At 50.8% G+C, this 19212-nt stretch overlaps 1 pseudogene; it reads left to right on the top strand.

The window, feature by feature from the left end:
- LOC134562182 (zinc finger protein 345-like) overlaps window positions 1-17131 on the top strand; it is a 79122-nt pseudogene extending 61991 nt beyond the window's left edge.
- Window positions 17132-19212: the final 2081 nt, after the last annotated feature.

Raw genomic sequence — 19212 nt, forward strand, 5'->3', positions numbered from 1 at the left:
GAGAGAGGAGCGTCCGGACGCCTCCAGGGGAAGAGGGCAAGAGGGGCAGAGCCTTCTGCCTTGGCATTCTTATCACAGAGGTTCAAAGGGGCGCGGTAACATTCTCCAGCCAATGAGGTTACAGATACAGGATACTGCAGGGAGGGTACAGACTTAGGACAAACCATACATTTTCCAGGGGTGAGCTAGAGCAAACCATTTCCATAAAATGCAATCCCACACAGCTCCTTCATCTTCCAAAGACTTGCGAGGTCCCAGGCAGTCACCAGTGTCCATGAGGACAACAGAGATGTCTCTACATGTTAAGGAGCCCATTTGGCACAGGCACTCACTGAGGTTCTGTGGTCACATCCCAGAGGTCTCCAAGCTCCTAACAAACACTGAGGGCATGGGCAATCCCAGGGGCTCCATGAGAACATCCCAGGAGTCTCCCCTTTGCCAAACCACACTGACCTCACAGACTGTCACAGGGCCTCAACAGCAGCATCACAAGTGTCCCCAGGGTGCTAAGCAGCCATGAGGTCACAGGCACTCACAGGGGTTCCACGGTGACATCCTAGAAGTCTCCATGCTGTTAAAAAGCTGCCATGTCACAGGCACTCACAGGATCTACAGCGACATTCTCCAAAGGTGTCGAAGGCTGCAAAAGAACCATGAGGTCACACGCTGTTACAGGTGAAGTGAATGTTCCCTCCAACAGAAAATAAAGGTTGAAATTGTTAAGATTGTATTTCACTTACCTGTGATAACCAGTCTGTTCTAAGTTGTTGTTTCACACCACAAGTTGAGATCCCAGTTCTGTGACCCCAGTTCCTGTCTCCCTGCTGTGCCCTTCCTGCGCTGCCCCACTGCTCCCCAAGAGGACTCCACCCTCGCTGCTGATACTCTGTTCCCATGGCAACTTTACACTTCATAGACTGTCATGCAGCTGCTGGCTCCACCCAGAATGTAAAAACTTGACAGCTCTCAGAAGACCCTGCTCGAGCCGGAGTCCAGTAGAGGCAAACAAGCCTCCTGGACAGCTGACCAGGGCCGAGTAAGGACCCGCAGGGAGTACCTCCGAGCCAGGAAGAACGCCCAGCTGCCAATAGGAGCCACTTCCTTCCTCGCCCTCACCTGGACTACACTCGACCAAGGAGACACCCCTAGACCGGGCGAGCTACAGGGAGGCTTCTGCGCACTCTCGCGAGGACCGAAGCCCCGGCTCTGCGGCCCAGGCAGAGGATCCAAGAGACTCCTCCTTCGCGGTGTTGACTCCGTGGGAGCAGCGGCGGTGTGCGCAGCCCCTGAGCCCCCTCCCCGCTAAAAGAGCTGATCAATAAAGGCGCTTTAACTGGAGCAGAAGGTCTCCTTGCCCATTCCTAACAAATTGGGGACTCGTCCGGGATCGCCATGCCCACCGAGGGACGACGAGGGACAGCGGACCTCTTTGGACCTTCGGGGGACCAGCGCGATCCGGACGACGTGGGACCAGCGCAGCGGAGACCAGCGCGGCGGAGCGGCGAAGATCAACGCGCCGGAGACCAGAGCGACGAGGGCCAGCGCGCCGAAGACAGTGGGAGGAGACAACGCAGCGAAGCGCCGAGGAACTGTAAGACCCCTCGGTGGCGGGAGTGGGGGCGAGCGAGTGGTGTGTGCGTGAGAGGGGGGCCGGCAGCCGGACTCCCCAAGCGAGTGCGGACTTGCCAGTAGCGCGTTTCCGGACTCCCGCGAGGGGGCCGGCCGCGACCGTGGGGAAGCGAATGTGGATTGGATGAGAGAGGCGCCTCCAAGGGGAATGATAGGTTCCCCCCCCTCGAGCGTGTAGGGGAAGTAACTAGGAGAGAGTGACACGCCCAAGAGGAGCTGACCCCCACCACCGTAGTGGTCAGGCAACTGGGTGGCCCTAGGCACACGGGGTGCCCAGAGGTGATAGAGAGGTGTGCGCTGCGCTAGCAGTGACAGCCAGGAGCCCAGACGGGACTGCCTGGAGTGGACCGGCTAGTGGCAGAAAGTGAAAGAGGACACTAGTCTAGGTTTGCAGTGAGAGTGAGATAGATGTGAAAGGGGTGGCCGTCAGGAGCCACTGTGAGTGGAAGAGGCAGTGTATCGCAAAGAGCAGGCGATACACTGTGGTACGAGTGAGAGCAGTCCTAGGGAAAGGACTGGCAGCCAGGGGCTGTGAATGAGTAAAGTGACTGAGAGGCGACTCAGAGGGGCGCACAGTGCCTTGTGGACGTCAGTGGTTTGCGAGAGACCGTGGAGTGAGAGAGGCAAAGCCTAGAGTGTCAGAGTGAGAGAGACAGTGGCACAGGGGGCCACTGTGGGAGTGAGAGTGGAGGCTTCAGGGGCAAGAAGTCTATAGGGTTAGGGCTCTGGAGTGTGTGTATTGCCCGCTATACTACAAGCCGCTGGCTGAACTGCTAGGCACGCTCTGAGCGCCTGGAGGAGCCGTGGACGCTGGGTGGACAGGGCGGTTGTAGTATAGGAGAGAAAGAGAGGGTACCGGAGAGAGGTGAATCTCACTGGGGAGATAGGGGACTCTCGTTCGGTAGCCCATCGATGCTAGGAAGGCATTGAAGAGAGAGTGCTGGTACTGGGAGGAGTGAAGCCTGAGGTCAACAGACCATCTCTGGTGTACCAGAGGTGGTGAGACTATAGGCTAACAGTCTACTTCCAGTATTGAGGAAAAAGTGGGAATTACAGATTTTAGTTGCCTGTCATTAATTTCCTTTTGAGTAGAGGCACCTTAGGAAGTTTGATTAAGAAAAGGGTCGAGAGTTTTCAGTTAAGTTGCCCTAGCTTAAGTTTCCTTTCGAGTAAGGGCGCTGTATTCCTTTTACTTTCAAGGCCCAAAGAGAGAATGGAGGAATGCAAGAGTAAACAGAGGAAAGAGATGAGGGGTGAAAAGAAAGTTATAAATGAATCAAAAATCATAGTAGTAACTAGAGAGAGTATAAGAAAGAACCAAAGTTTACAAGAAAAGCAAAGTCCTAAGACCCCCTCTAAGAAGGGAAAAGAGAAAAAGTGCTTCTATTGTGGGGAGATAGGACATCCGAAGAAGCACTGTAAGAAGTTTCTTTTGAAAGGTGAAGTCCTAGAACTCCCTTTAAAGGAAAAGGAGAAAGATTTACCATCCTGGAGTACCCCTCAAAGACCAAGGGAAGAGAAAAAGTGCTTCTATTGTGGGGAGGCAGGACATCTGAAGAAGCACTGTAAGAAGTTTCTTTTGAAAGGTGAAGTCCTAGAACTCCCTTTAAAGGAAAAGGAGAAAGATTTACCATCCTGGAGTACTCCCCAGAGGCCAGGGGAAGAAAGAAAGTGCTTCTATTGCGGGGAGAGAGGACATTTAAGGAAGCACTGTAATAGAGTCTTTTTCAACAAAGCAATTATTGAAGAACAAGAGTCAATATACACAAAAATAGAACAAATTAATTTTACAACTCCTTTGCCTCAGACTGCTAATTCCTGTAGCTCGATGCCTAGAATCACATCAGTCTTTTCATTACGGAGTGAACAAGTAACTAAATATTTACCACCTGAAATAAACCAACTACTGCAAGATGAGTGGAAAGTAAAAACTTCGCAGCAAGAGGGCTAAAGAAGAACAAATAAAGTTCTACCTCAAACCCCCTTAGTTGTTTGCCCCCTCTGATTTACCCTAAGATATGTCCCCAGTCTTGTCCCTTAGTTATTTAGCTCCACCTAACTTGTGCTAGTTACTAAATCCCCTATTCTATTCCTGCTTTTTTAATTACTCCCCTATTAACCCAGATTTTCTTGAGTCTTTCTTTTAGAAGTGCATTTTCCTCATCTAGTGAGTAGAAACCTTTATATTCTGTAAAATTTTTTGTATTAATCGAAAGTGTAATAAGGATCTTATTAAAAGTAAAAGGCAAGTAAAAAGGGAGTGTGTGCTAAGCATTTAAAAAGAAAGGAGAGAGTGTGAGAAAGAGAGTGAAAGAGAAAATGAATAGTTACCAAAATAAAAAGAATTCAGTCAGAAGTAGAGAAATTAAAGAAAGAGTTTAATTTAGCATTATGTTTATCATCAAACAACAAAGTCTTAAATCATATAATATTGTTAAACAAATCTATTCGTTTCTCTTATGATTTCTTAAATCAAGTAATCCCTTTGAGGTAACTGCACAAGTCCCCCATCCACTCTCTTTGTCATGCCTCTCCCAATGTTCCCTTTGATTTCCTATTATTGTCATTTATTTATTTAGTGTTCAAACATCTTTTTCAAGTCAATGAGTACATTCAAATTAAATGTTAAGACTTTATTAAGAACAGTGTCAACATTTCTAATCCATATTAACACTGAAGCCTCATTGAAACAATCCATAGAACTTGAACAACTGTAGTAGCGCACTGAGTTACTAGAAGGTGATCCTGTAGTAAGAGCAATTCATGAAATTCAGCAAGTGAAGACTAAATTAACCCTTGAGGAGTTGAGAGTCTTTATGCTTACACATAATGAGAATATTATTAGCACAGACAGACATGACCCTTATAGAAAGAAGTTACATAGAAAACTAAACTGCAGTGACCTCAGCGCTACACCTCACTTCTAGGCTGTTAGCACTGCTTCTGTTTATAGAAGAGCGCTAAACTTGCAAACAGAAATTTCCATGGCAGAGTTGGTTTCAGAAGACTATTTAAGTTGAATTCGACCAAGCATTTCTTTAGTTTCTTTCAAGATGTCATTAGAATCCTTGAAAGATATAAAGATTGGCTAAAAAGGTTTGTTTCAGTAGAACCTACCAATCTTAAATTGTATTATTACAGCTGTGTGATTGTCTCACCGTTTTTCAGATTGTTTCAAGTGAGCACTCGCCTTGTCCAAGGGGACCATGACTTAAAAAGCCTGGGGTTTTTTTCCACCATTGTGATTGCAATTGCACTTCAAGAAGGCAAGGCTTTTCATGTCGAGAGAGACACCTGTATAGGTTTAACTAGAGTATATTGAGTTACTGTAAAAATTAATGCATACAAAATTCAGTACACTTCTATTTGTTAAATGTTTAGTTTTTTCCTAATTTGATACTTATTTTCTTATTTGGTATTATTTTCAGATATAATTTAAGAAAATTTATAGTAGTGCTTATTAAAAGTTATCTGACTTTTTTGGCCTTCTATATTTTAATAGACTCTATTAACATTGTATTTTATTTGTCTGTCATGGGTTGACATTAGACAAAATGCCAATGCACCCATGAGGGTATATTTTACCTAATGAACGACTGTGAGATGTGGTCAAGAACAGAGCAGAGCAGGCCTAATACTTGAAACAGACAGACAATTTATTATGCTACATAACAATGGACAATAGAAAAGGAAAGAAAAACCCAACCACCCAAAAGCAGAAGAGAAAACCTCCCAAAAACACTGCTTCTCCTCCCCCCAATTTCCATTCCATACATGCTCACTCAGTTGACTCCAGCACATTACCTTCATCTACTTGCTTAATCCCTCAACAACCCTGGGTTCCTAATCCAAATCATCATCCTTTAAAATTCAGACAATCCACATTCCATCCAGGACGAGAGGAGTCTCTCTCGCACCACAGACCCCCCCCCACAGGAAACACAGGTCCACCATCCCGTGTTCCCACGTCACCCACGGCACTGCCTAGAAGAGTCTGCCAGGGTGACACCCTCCTTTCCATGTCCAGCACTCTCACTGCCGTCTATGGACCTGAACTGCAACAGGGCTCTTTTTAAGGATGTTTTGGCCAAGTACCAAAAACCAGCCATCTTCTCATTTTGGGACTCAGGTCCCCCCCATTTACCCCTGGGGCCAGGGGCTCCAAGAAGCAGGCCAGAACGTCTCTGGGTTTGAGCCAAAAACATCCACCCAAACACAGTCTTATTTATAGTCAGGAGGGTCCAGGGTCCGTCTATGGCTAACATTATGCAAGAAAAGTCCAGCCTCATAGGCCACTCCTCTTCATTCCGGCAGTCGAAGGGGCTTCTTTTCATCTCACATTACCCTCTCGGTCCCAGGCTGTCCTCTCTCTTCTAAAACCACCAACTATGAGAATTCAGCGTCCAGGGATAACTCTCTTCTGCCTTAGAAAGAGTTAAAAGCTTTTATCTCCCACCACCAAGGTCAGGCACAGGCGATCGCAGGCACTGCAGCTCTCACAAGCAGCTCCAGCTCGGCACCTTCTCTCTGTGGGGGGAGGAGAGAGACGGGACCGGGGGGGGGGGGGGGAAGGGGGGGGAACGGGATGGGACAGGGAGGGGGATGGAAGGCACCTCCAAAGTTCTCCCTCCACCCCTCCATTCTAGATGGAAGCTGGACCAGCTCCGCTCCAGCTCCCTCTGTTCCCCACCCCGAGCCCCACCTTGCTCAGCCAGGCCCACCTTGCTCCCCTCCCCCACCCGGCCTAGCCAGGCCCGGACAGGGGAGAGGAGAAGACGCTCCCTCTCCGAAAGCAGAGCAGGAAAAAGAGAGTCCTGCTGGGAAATCCGGCTTTTAACCCCTCGTGTCCTCAGAGGCGTGTCCAACCTCTTAGTGGCCAACAAAGGTGCCAATACTCAGACCTAAGGACTGATTGGTTTGACCACTACTTCCAAAAAAACTCACTTCCCTTCAAACCACGACAGGCAGAAATCTATTGTTAGAGAACTAAGAATTTCAAATTCTTGGGGTTTGGATATTGTTTTGGGAAGTTATTTGGTTTAAATGTCTTAGTTACTCATGGGATTGTTCTCATTAGTAACTTTGGTTTATTATTAAGCTGCTTTTTGGTTAAAGGGTCAGAATGTATAGGTATTGGTCAATCTTTTACTGGCTTACCCCTTTTTTTAAGTGTAAATAGGTAATTGTAAAATCCTGACTTGCTAAGGGTAATAATCTTCTTTTGGCTCTGATTATAAATTGTGATTGCAATAAACTGTTTATAATAACTATAACTTATAGTCAATAACTATATGATATATATTATAATACTTATATTAACTCTGAATATAATAAATTTCTTTTTCATATTTGTAAAAGTTGTTTTGGGGACCTATAAGAAAGCGTCATTGTTAAACTTTTCTATTATCTTGCTTAACATATTTTTCTACTTGCTAAGGCCTTACTCTACTCAGCACAAAAAGGACAGTCTTATTGTTCTATGTCCTCATTCTTGTATCTTTTTTAATTTATGCCTACATCTGCACTGCTATGAAAGCTTTCTGCTTTTTCTATTTCCCACACCAAGGAAGCATTAAATGGAACACGACTTATTATTCACAGATGTGGGGAGTTCACACCACACTGATCTCTGGCATTTGTACTGAGCCCTGTAGCTACAAAACCACCAGGGCCCCTCACTCACCCATCTGCAGGGGCTGCACCTTGGGGGGTTTATTTCTTCTGTATCCTGCAGAAGAAATAAAAGGGCTGGAAGTGGAGAAGGAGGAAATTGGAATCTTTGGGGAAAAACCTCAGCACCACAGGCAGCTGAGGAAGCAGGGAAGGTCTCAAGCTTTTGAGCAGAGACTCCTCACCAGCTCTGTGTTCCTGTCCTGTCCTGCTGGACACTGAGCACAGGGGCTGCAGTGGGGTGTCACAAAGGGCTCCACTGTGACACAGCCCCTGTCCCCAGTGTGACACAGCCCCTGTCCCCAGTGTGACACAGCCCCTGTCCCCAGCAACAGCTCCCAGCGATTGTTTACATGGAACCTGCCCCAGTGACCACTGCCCGGGCAGGGATGCTCTGGGTGTCCCTGAGGGGCATGAGGACAGCTCACTGCTGGGCACACGGGTGCTCCCGAAGGACCTCCAGGCCCCCTTTGCCCTCCTGTCCCCTTGGGATGTCCCTGGTGCCCTCCAGCATGCCCCAGAGCCCTGTGCTCACACACCCCCGTGTGCCCCAGGATGTCCCTGTCAGTGCCCCGCAGAGCCCCGACAACACGACCCGGGTGAGATTTGCTCAAGCCTAACAGAAATCCCCGGGGTTGGCACCTCAGCTCTTCTCTGCCTCGCACCGTCAGAAGAGCTGGTGCAGAAAAGAGGACAAAGGAAATGGAACTTCTTCCACTGAGTTTGCCCTTTCTGGATCTGGCAGCTCCCAGCAAGGGAGATTCCCCTCTCGCTGGTTTTCACTCATTTCTGCTCTGGGACCATGATGGTGAACAGCCTCTTACAACCACAGCCCCTTCTCCACTCTGAATGCTCCACTGCTTCCAGCACTGCTCCACTGGGGACCCTTCCTGAGGCCTTCAGGGCACCCCAAGTCCCTCTGCAGAAGCAGCCCTGGACTGGGGGTTCCCCCTGGGCTCTGCAGTTCCAGTGGTGCTGGTCCCAGTAGCCCGAGGAGCTCTGCCTTGTGCTCTGATGGTGCTGAACAGAAAGTCTGTGCTGAACCTGGAAAACCTCGTCAAGTTTGGTGTCATTTTAAAGTGTGCTAACCATGGAGTTTCTTTGTGTTTCCTGGATTTCTGGGTAGACCTTGTCAGGAAAATCCACAAACGCCAGAGGTTTGTGTTCAAAAAGGAGACAGAGGAGTCCTTCAACTTTATTTGAATAAAGGGAGAGAGTCGACCAGGGCACAAGTCCATGGGGTTTTTCATTCTCCAGCTGTCAGAGGGTGCAGCCTCCTTTTATCCTAAACTGCCAGCAGCACGTTGCCCTCTTCCTTTTCCCATTGTCTGAAGGAAGGTACAGCCTTCCCAAGCCACCAACCACAAATTCCCCCTTGAACCTGTCCTTTTACCCCAAAGTTCAGCTGTCCAGGCTGGTGCAGACCCTTGTCTGCTTCTGTCTGGGCTCTTCGACTGAACCTGCTGCCCAAAGTCAGTGGAGACATTAAGGTTCCAAAGACCTTAACACCCATACCTTCACCCGTCAAATTATTTTGTAAAGACATTGATGTAAAGACATTAGCACACATCTTTCCTCTCATTGCTGTGTGGCTGCTGGAGGAGTTCCTGGGGCACTTCCTGGGAAAATCTGCAGGAGGGCTCCAAGATGGGTCCCAGGCAGCTCCCGCGTGGGTTCCTGGTGCCGGAGGGGCAGCAGAGACAAAAAAATCTTGTTCCAAAGGGGCTTCACTGCTCCTTGTGAAAAACAAAGCTCACTCTTTAGAATTTTTAAAAAGTTTAATAACAGGGTAAAAGAAGGGCAGTATTTCCAGCGCTGGGGGCTTTTGACGAACGGCCAAAGAGCAACAAAAAACCCCTTAAAATCATGTTCTCCATATACTGTTATATTGCTGGGGTTACATCCATATCCATTAGTTTTATACACTGTTTAAACATTCCCCAGAGCCTTGGATGTTGCAGAGGCTCTTCGTGTTCAGGTTTCCCATCCTGACTCACCTGTGTGACATCCTGAGATCAAGTGAATCAATTTGATTCCTTCCCGTGATTTCATCCTTGGTGTTTCACACTTCTCTGATCACAGGAGTTAACGAGCTCTCCCCCAGTCTCCTCCGGTGCTCTGTCTTGTGTCACTGTTATCCCTTGGGCAGGGCAGGCAGTGCATGGCCTCACACTCTTCTTCCTACTCACACAAAAGCCTTTGCACAGCTTCTGTTTTGCTAAGGTCTAGAGTACAATCTGCTCATCACACCGTTATTTCTATAAGCAATACACAGACATTATATTTTCTACACTACTATTTCTATGAGCAATACAGTTCCTACTAAAACTGATAGATTATATTGTACTAACAATCAGTTCAAAAGACTTACAATTTGTACCATATTTAAATACTTACGATCAATAATAACATGCAAAAGCTAATACATAAATGCAGAACCCAATGTTATTTTTATAAAATAATGTCATTTTTAACAGGTGGAAGTGGGGAGTGCTGGGCTCTGTGGGTCTGCCCAGCAGCTGTGCAGTCGCAGCCAGAGGAATTTCTATTTCTTTTCCTCTCTGACACCTCCTTCCTATTTCTCTACGTCACATTTCTTGTTCAGTGTGACAAATGAAGCACACTCCTCTGAAAAATTCTAAGCATTTTAATAAAGCATAATGAGAGATAAAACAGAAAGCAAAAGACACAGGTGCCTGCAAAGCCAGTGCACACCCACTTCTGCAGTCTGCAGTCTTTTATACTGTTGCAGATGTATTATTTCCTCAAGTGATTGAGCAGATTTAGTTTGAGCTCGTTGACCACAATCTTAATTCAGATTTTCTGCAACCTTGCACACTTCAAGAGTTGAACACTTTGGAGGTCCAGGGTGGTCTTCTGATGCCACTTCAAGGGGTTTTGCTATTTCTCCTTTTATGCTCTTCTGCTCTCCGTTTCTGCTATCTTGGACATATATATTGCAAAAATAATTATATCTTAAAATACATCCTTTGCAAGCCCACTTACTCTTGTGAAAGCCTCTCTTCCCCTTTTACACTGCTCAAAGCGTTTACAAATTTTATCCTACGTCAAAGCGGTTAAAAACTTACCATAACTATTTACAAGCAATTACAATTTTATAATTAAAGAAAATAAATTCTAGTGAAAGTCAACTACTACACAATTGTTTAGAACCTTCAATAAAATAAATCTTAAATAAAATCCATAGGTTCTGGTGCTGTGGTCTCATGTGCACCTCACTGGGGTAGAGGCATCTCTCCCTCCTGGCACTGCAGCCCACGGCCAGGGGCCCTTCCCACTGCAATGGTTCTGGGATTCTGTCAGGGACTCACTTTCCTTTTCTTCTTCCCTCTGCTTGGAGCTGGCAATGGGCTGGAAAATGTCCAGCAAACCAACCTTTGCTGTCTGCTTTGTCAGCCTACACAGCTTCAGGACCTTGTCACCTGCCCCTTGGGCACAGCTCCCCTGGGCAGCAGGGCAGAACCGGCACCCTGGGAGCCTTGGGAATTCCCCTCTGGGATCCACGGCACACGCTGGGATGATCTGGAATTTCAGTTTCATGACACAGCACCCCATGCCCCTCCCAAGAGCCCTCAGTTCACTCAAACTCATCATTCCCCACATTCCCTGGAAGTTCACCTCATGTCCCCACCCATGTCCGTGTGCCCTGATGTCCCCACCCATGCCCGTATCCCCACCATGCCCCCAATCTTGGCCCTCCATGTCCCCAACCGTGTCCATGTCACCCCCATGTCTCCAGCCATGTCCATGTCACCATCCATGGCCACGTCCCCTTGGGGTCCTGTTGCATCCAGGTGCCCACAGGGGGCCAGGAAGATGTGCAGACCACCAGCCAGCTCTCTTCCTGTCTTGGTTTGACAGACAGGAATCTGCTAGGGAAGGGCAGGACCTCCCTAGGGGTGGAGAATTCAAATCCTCTCCCTCCAAACGATGATGATGTAGAAAATGAAGGGGGGCTTTCAGGCAGAAGGATGGGGCCAGGAAGAACAGTTCTTCACTGGTATGTTGTGGATGCATGGCTGGAAAAGCAGGGACATGTGCACAATCCTGCTCTTAGCTTAAGGGATGAGTAGAGGATGAAACGTCCTTGAACCATTCCTTAGATGGGATAAGGAGGAAGTAAAGCTTGGAACAGTAGCTGTAACAGGATGCTAGACAGGATGCATTGACCATAAGTTAGGGAAGATTTGCAGCATTTAGCCTCGTGGACAGAGCTTCTGAACCAATTATGTCTACTGCAAGGACACGTGAACACTATGGTTTAACCAATGATGTTCAGAGTTAGGTGCATGATATGCTTAGCACAGTATAAATGTAAGCCAAATAGCTGAATAAACGAGCAAGATTTTTAACTCATATTGAGTGCTGTCTTGACTCTGGCTGATTCCCCGGCCAACTGTAGGTATGACAAAGCAAACAAACAACAACTACAGCATTAATAATAAACAGAACCAGGAACCTCGAGGACTTTCTTTCACAAAGCCTGGAGCAGTTTGATCCCGGTGGCCCTGCAGGACTCCAAGAGGCCAAGCTGGAAGGGTGGAAAGCCCCGGGCTGGTGGATGAGCTCAGAAGTTCTGCGCTGGTAGCTGGAGCGGCAGGGATGTCCCGGCAGGGCAGGGCAGAGCTACAGAGTAGCAGAAAGCCTCAAAGCAGCCCCGAATAGGCCGCGATGGCGAGACGGCGGGCCCAGCAGGGCAGGAGGAGGCGAGCTCAGAATCCCTGGGCACACGAGCACATGAGCAGATGATGGCAATTTCCCAGGGCAAGATGCAGTGATGACCGTGAGCTCTTCCCGCAGAGAGCACCAGCCCGACCATCCTCTCTCCCATGCCCAGAGCAAGAGCGAGCAGCTGCCCCCAGCTCTGCCCTTTACCTCCCCCAAAACTCCACTTATCTCCCCCCTCTGAGGGAAACTCTCAGAGACCCAAAAACAACAGGTGTAGCCCGGTGCTGCCATCTCCTTTAGACACTTCTTTCTTTAAATCAAGCACACAGTCGTTAGTCTTCTAGCAACTTATGGGAAAAAAATTCTGTAAGTGAAAAAGAAACAAATGTAATCCCCAACACTTGCACACATGGATCACCAGGACCGTGGATCCCCAAGGCTCTGCCCAACGGGGCTCACTGGGGATCATCCAATGGGCTCCTCCAACGGGGGATGGAGTTGGAGCAGTGCACAAAGCTCTTCCCGCACGCAGGACACTTGTAGGGCTTCCCTTCCTGCTGCCTCCATTGCTCTTGGGTCACGGCACAGCTCTGGGACAAGCTCTTCCCACACTCAGGACACTGTTAGGGCCTCTCTCCAGTGTGCATCTGCCGGTGGACAAGCAGCTTGGAGTGCTGCATGAAGCTCTTCCCACATTCTGAGCACGTGTAGGGGCATTCCCCAGTGTGCACTGTCTGCTGCATGATCAGGCCAGAGCTGTCATGGAAGCTCTTCCCGCACTGCCCACACACACAGGGTCATTCCCCAGTGTGGAGCATCTGGTGACTTTTGACGTGGGAGCTCTTCGTGAAGCCTTTCCCACATTCCCCACACTCATAGGGCCGTTCCCCAGTGTGGACTCTCAGGTGGATCATCAGGTCAGAGGTGTCTCTGAAGCGCTTCCCACATTTCCCACACTCATAGTGCCGTTCCCCAGTGTGGATCTTCTGGTGCCGGACCAGGCTGGACTTTGCACAGAAACTCTTCCCACATTCCGAGCACTGGTGTAGCTTCTTGCCATTGTGAAGCTGTTCATGCACCACCAGCTCAGAGCTCTGGCCACATCTCTGGCTGCCTTCCTGGCACAGGGTGGGTCCTTCCTCCTCGGAGCACCCTGGCATGGGTTTGGAGCCCCTCCTCGGGCGGGATCTCCACGGCTTTTCCTCCCCGTTGCATTCCTGTGCCATGGGGCCGCTCAAAACAGCCTCTTCCACGAGGTTCTGCTGAGGGGATTTGTCCTCCCTGGGCTCCTTGTCTGGGGGAGGAAGGACAAGGAGTGGATGGGATTTGCCTCCGTGCCAGAGGCAAGGGCAAGGAGATCCCCCCAGTGCATCCCCGGCAGGACGGCGTCGGCAGCGGGGTTGTCCTGCAGCCGGGGCCAGGCTGGGCTGGGAGATGGAGCAGGAGAGAGGGGCAAATGGGCACTGACTTCCTCCTCACCTGCCTGGGGATCCGCAGGAATCCTCCTCTTCCTCACAGCCTTCTCCTCCTCTACCCAGCCAAAGTCTGGCACTGGGAATTCCTGGCGTGGGAAAGACATTCTGTGAGTGCACTGACTTTGAAGTTCCTGCTGTCCAAGTCCATCTCTAAAAGTCACCGCATGTCTGGTGTCCATAAAATCCTCCAAAAATCGAGGAGTCCAAAAACACTGTCCCAGGGCTTCCCTGTTTCCAGTGTCCTTACTCTGGGGTTATGGGGGTCCCTCTTCTCAGAGCTGCTGGGGGCCCGTGGGTCCTGGGGATCCCCCCTCTCCCGCCTCCTGCTTCGGCTCGCTCAGGGGGTTTTGGGGCTGCCAGGGCTCATCCTGCCCTGATTCTGACTCGGCTCCCAGCTGTCCCAGGGTCCCCTTCCTCAGCATTCCCCCACTCCAGCCACTCAGCACTTCTTCCCCCACTCCCCGACAACACTTTCACGCTCGAGGGGCCCGGACCCCCCTCATCTCCAGCCTCCACCACCCCTCCAGGCTGCCGGAGCTGCCCCAGCTCTGCCATCGCCCCGCTCCCCCCTCTGGGCCTCCCGCCCTTCATCCCCGCCTCTCCCGGGATCCCCAAAACCAACGTCCCGCCCCGCCGGCACCGCGCGATCGCTTCGTGGGACCCCAAAATCCCCCCAGGGGCAACTACGGCTCAGCTTTGCACTCCTGCAAGATCTGAAAATATCCCCATCTCCTCCCCGAAAAAAACTCCCAGGAACATGCAAAGATAATTCCCGCGCGATTCTGGAATCTCTTAGCTCCCAACTCCATTCCAAAAAAAAACCCCAAACCTCTCGGGGACCCCCGGACAGATTTGGGGTGAGCTCCCTCTCCCTGGTCACCGGCAATGCTGCGGGGGCCGGAGGTGCGGTGGGCTCTGCGCGCCCCTGGTCGAACTCCATCGCTCTTTTCCTGTTCCGGCTCCTCCTCCTCCTTTCTCCCTCCTCCTCCTCCTCCTCCTCCCCCACCACCAGCACGACCCCCCTTCCCCCGATTTCCCCGGACCGCGGCCGCTGCAGCACCGGCGTTTGGGTGGGGAGACCCCGCCAGGGATGGGTAGGGGATTTGGGGACACTGTGCATCCTTATTATCATTTATTAAAACGCTTAACAGTTTAAGAGGAGTGTGCTTCGTTTCTCCCATTGAACCAGAAGTGTGTGGTAGAGAAATAGGAAAGCGGTGTCAGAGAGAAAAAGCAATGGGAAACACCTCTGGCTTGCAGCTGCCCCCGCAGCGCCCAGCGCTCCCCACTCCCACCCCCCTGTGCCACCCCTGGCAGCCAGGCACCCCCGAGAGCGGAGTTTGGGCTCGGGGGGCAGGGGGACGGCACGGCCGGGTCTGCCCTGGGGGGAGCCCCGAGCCCCCCGCCCATCCCCGGGGGCTCCCGGGGGCTCCCCCCTACCCAACAGCGGCGCTGCGGCGGCCGCGGGGCAGAGCGGGCGGGAAAGGGGGCCCGGGCTGGGGGCGGAGGAGGGGCGGGAGGAAGAGGAGGGAGAGACGAAGGGGAGGAGCAGCAACACGACGAGCACCGAGAGGAGGGGCAGCGGGAGAGGGTCGGTGTTCCACGGCGAGCCCGCTGAGGCCGCAGCTCCGCTGGGCGCGACCGCATCGCATTGCCCGGCAGCCCGCAGGTGACGGGGAGGGGAAGCTCGCCCCAAATCTATCCCGGGATCCCCGGTACGGTTGGGGGGTTTTGGCTTTTTATTTTTTGGGGGGGAGGGGGAGAGGGGAAGGAATGTGGGGTTTGGAACTCGCAGATTGCAGAGTGGAGTGTTGTGGAGGGGTGGTGGAGGCTGGAGATGAGGGGGGTCCGGGCCCCCCGAGCGTGAAAGTGTTGTCGGGGAGTGGGGGAAGAAGCGCTGAGTGGCTGGAGTGGGGGAATGCTGAGGAAGGGGACCCTGGGACAGCTGGGAGCCGAGTCAGAATCAGGGCAGGATGAGCCCTGGCAGCCCCAAAACCCCCTGAGCGAGCTGAAGCAGGAGCCGGGAGAGGGGGGATTCCCAGGACCCACGGGCCCCCAGCAGCTCTGAGAAGAGGGACCCCCATAACCCCAAAGGAAGGACACTGGAAAGAGGGAAGCCCTGGGAGAGTGTTTTTGGACTCCTTGATTTTTGGAGGATTTTATGGACACCAGACAGGCGGTGACTTCTGGAGATGATTGGGACAGCAGGACCTTCAAAGCCAATGCACTCACAGAATGTCTTTCCCCACATCAGGAATTCCCAGTGCCAGACTTTGGCTGGATGGAGGAAGAGAAGGCTGTGAGGAAGAGGAGGATGCCCCAGGACCCCCAGGCAGGTGAGGAGGAAGTCAGTGCCCATTTGCCCCTCTCTCCTGCTCCATCTCCCAGCCCAGCCTGGCCCCGGCTGCAGGACAACCCCGCTGCCGACGCCGTCCTGCCGGGGATGCACTGGGGGGATCTCCTTGCCCTTGCCTCTGGCACGGAGGCAAATCCCATCCTGTCCTTGTCCTTCCTCCCCCAGACAAGGAGCCCAGGGAGGACAAATCCCCTCAGCAGAACCTCGTGGAAGAAGCTGTTTTGAGCGGCCCCATGGCACAGGAATGCAACGGGGAGGAAAAGCCGTGGAGATCCCGCCCGAGGAGGGGCTCCAAACCCATGCCAGGGTGCTCCGAGGAGGAAGGACCCACCCTGTGCCAGGAAGGCAGCCAGAGATGTGGCCAGAGCTCTGAGCTGGTGGTGCATGAACAGCTTCACAATGGCAAGAAGCTACACCAGTGCTCGGAATGTGGGAAGAGTTTCTGTGCAAAGTCCAGCCTGGTCCGGCACCAGAAGATCCACACTGGGGAACGGCGCTACGAGTGTGGGAAATGTGGGAAGCGCTTCAGAGACACCTCTGACCTGCTCCGCCACCAGCGAGTCCACACTGGGGAACGGCCCTATGAGTGTGGGGAGTGTGGGAAGAGCTTCAGTGCCAGCTCCAACCTGATTGTCCACAAGAGGATCCACACTGGGAAACGGCCCTATGAGTGTGGGGAATGTGGGAAGAGCTTCACTGAGAACTCCACTTTATACAAGCACAGGAGGATCCACACTGTTGAACGGCCCTAGAAATGTGGAGAATGTGGGAAAGGCTTCATGAAGAGCTCCCACCTCAAACACCACCAGATGCTGTGTACTGGAATCTGACCCTGTGTGTGTGGGGAGAGCGGGAACAGCTTCTGTGACAGCTCTGGCCTGATCATGCAGCAGACAGTGCACACTGGGGAATGCCCCTACACGTGCTCAGAATGTGGGAAGAGCTTCATCCAGCACTCCAAGCTGTTTGTCCACCGGCAGACGCACAGTGGAGAGAGGTCCTAACAGTGTCCTGAGTGTGGGAAGAGCTTGTCCCAGAGCTGTGCTGTGACCCATGAGCAGTGGAGGCAGCAGGAAGGGAAGCCCTACAAGTGCCCTGCGTGCGGGAAGAGCTTTGTGCACTGCTCCAACTCCATCCCCCGTTGGAGGAGCCCATTGGATGATCCCCAGTGAGCCCCATTGGGCAGAGCCTTGGGGATCCACGGTCCTGGTGATCCATGGTGGGGAGACAGCTGGCTGGTGGTCTCCACATCTTCCTGGCCCCCTGTGGGCACCTGGATGCAAAAGGAGCTCAAGGGGACGTGGCCATGGATGGTGACATGGACATGGGTGAAGACATGGGGGTGACATGGACACGGGTGGGGACATGGAGGGCCAAGACTGGGGGCATGGTGGGGATACGGGTATGTGTGGGGACATCAGGGCACACGGACATGGGTGGGGACATGGGCTGAACTTCCAGGGAATGTGGGGAATGATGGGTTTGAGTGAACTCAGGGCTCTTGGGAGGGTCGTGGGGTGCTGTGTCATGGACACTGAAATTCCAGATCATCCCAGCGTGTGCCGTGGATCCCAGAGGGGAATTCCCAAGGCTCCCAGGGTGCCGGTTCTGCCCTGCTGCCCAGGGGAGCTGTGCCCAAGGGGCAGGTGACAAGGTGCTGAAGCTGTGTAGGCTGACAAAGCAGACAGCAAAGGTTGGTTTGCTGGACATTTTCCAGCCCATTGCCAGCTCCAAGCAGAGGGAAGAAGAAAAGGAAAGTGAGTCCCTGACAGAATCCCAGAACCATTGCAGTGGGAAGGGCCCCTGGCCGTGGGCTGCAGTGGCAGGAGGGAGAGACGCCTCTACCCCAGTGAGGTGCACATGAGACCACAGCACCAGCACCTATGGATTTATTTAAGATTTATTTTATTGAAGGTTCTAAACAATCTTGTAGTAGTTGGATTTCACTGTAATTTATTTACTTTAATTATAAAATTGTAATTGCTTATAAATAGTTATGGTAAGTTTTTAACCGCTTTAACGTAGGATAAAATTTGTAAACGCTTTGAGCAGTGTAAGAGGGGAAGAGAGGCTTTCACAAGATGTAATTGGGCTTGGAAAAGATGAATTTTAAGATATGATTATTATTGCAATGTATATGTCCAAGATAGCATAAACGGAGAGCAGAAGAGCATAAAAGGAGAAATAGCAAAACTCCTTAAAGTGGCATCAGAGGACCACCCTAGACCTGCGACGTGTTCAACTCTTGAAGTGTGCAAGGTTGCAGAAAATCTGAATTAAGATTGTGGTCAACAAGCTTAAATTAAATCTGCTGTTATAAACGCCAGGACAAATTTATTGCCAAATTCAATAGTTTGGTTTATTAACATCCAAATCACAAAATTTAGAATCAAATTATAACAATTTCAAACAATAAAAACAAAACAATACGAACCCCACAAACAGCGAAACTTACTTGACCAAAGTTCTCCCGGGAAAAGTTGAGCCAAGGGTGACCCCAGAAACACAGGACCTGGCAGTAGGTGTTTCTAACCGGGTTCACAAATTTGCTCACCTAAAGGCCCAACTTAAATACCCTTAACTTCCCCTTCGGCAACCTTCCTCCCATTGTTTCTCTAATCATCGGCCATTAACTTGATTTACATTAAATCCCGAAAGGATCCCCGGGCACATTCAAATGCTAATGTCCAGAGTTAGTCCTTGCTTTGAGTAGGTGTGTGATGACCGTTGTAAGTCCTTGCTGGCACGTAACATTTGATCGTTGCAAGTCTTTGCTGGCACGTAGCGTTTGATCGTTGCAAGTCCCGATGAGTTTAGCTGCACGTAGGCAGGGGTAAGTCATCAGCGCCTCGTGTTCTCACCTTCTATTTTTGGAACCCGGAAGATCAGGGAGGTGCTTTACAGAAGTTCGTGAAACGTGCGGGTTGAGCAGACACACACATACCTTTATACAATATATATCACAGTTCCCAATCTATAATTATTTATAGAACATGAATTAAATAACCATATTTCCCACAACTCCCCCATTTCTTTTCTTTTGTCAATAATTTTAATTCATGTTTTGTATTTAACTTAATTTTTTTCCTCTCTTGAGTTTCTCGTTCCTTGGAGAAACACCTGACCAGCAATTCCTGAACCATGTTTGCCTTTTCTGCTTTTCTTCTATCTTTCCAATTCCTATGTCCCTGACTGCCTTTGAGTGCCAGCCAGTTACTTGTGTCTTAACAGGGGTAACTTTTTGGAGGAGCCTTATGTCACAGGGCTGGCCCTTCACCGAGGGCACAGCCTGGTTCACACTCCCTAGAGTGATCCGCAGAAGCTTCCCTCTGTCTGGCCCAGCGTCTGTCGGGTTGCAACCGAACAACGGGGAAGTTTTTCTCTTCGCGACAG

The sequence above is a fragment of the Prinia subflava genome, chromosome 26 (genome assembly GCF_021018805.1).
Source record: "Prinia subflava isolate CZ2003 ecotype Zambia chromosome 26, Cam_Psub_1.2, whole genome shotgun sequence".
NCBI lineage: Eukaryota > Metazoa > Chordata > Aves > Passeriformes > Cisticolidae > Prinia > Prinia subflava.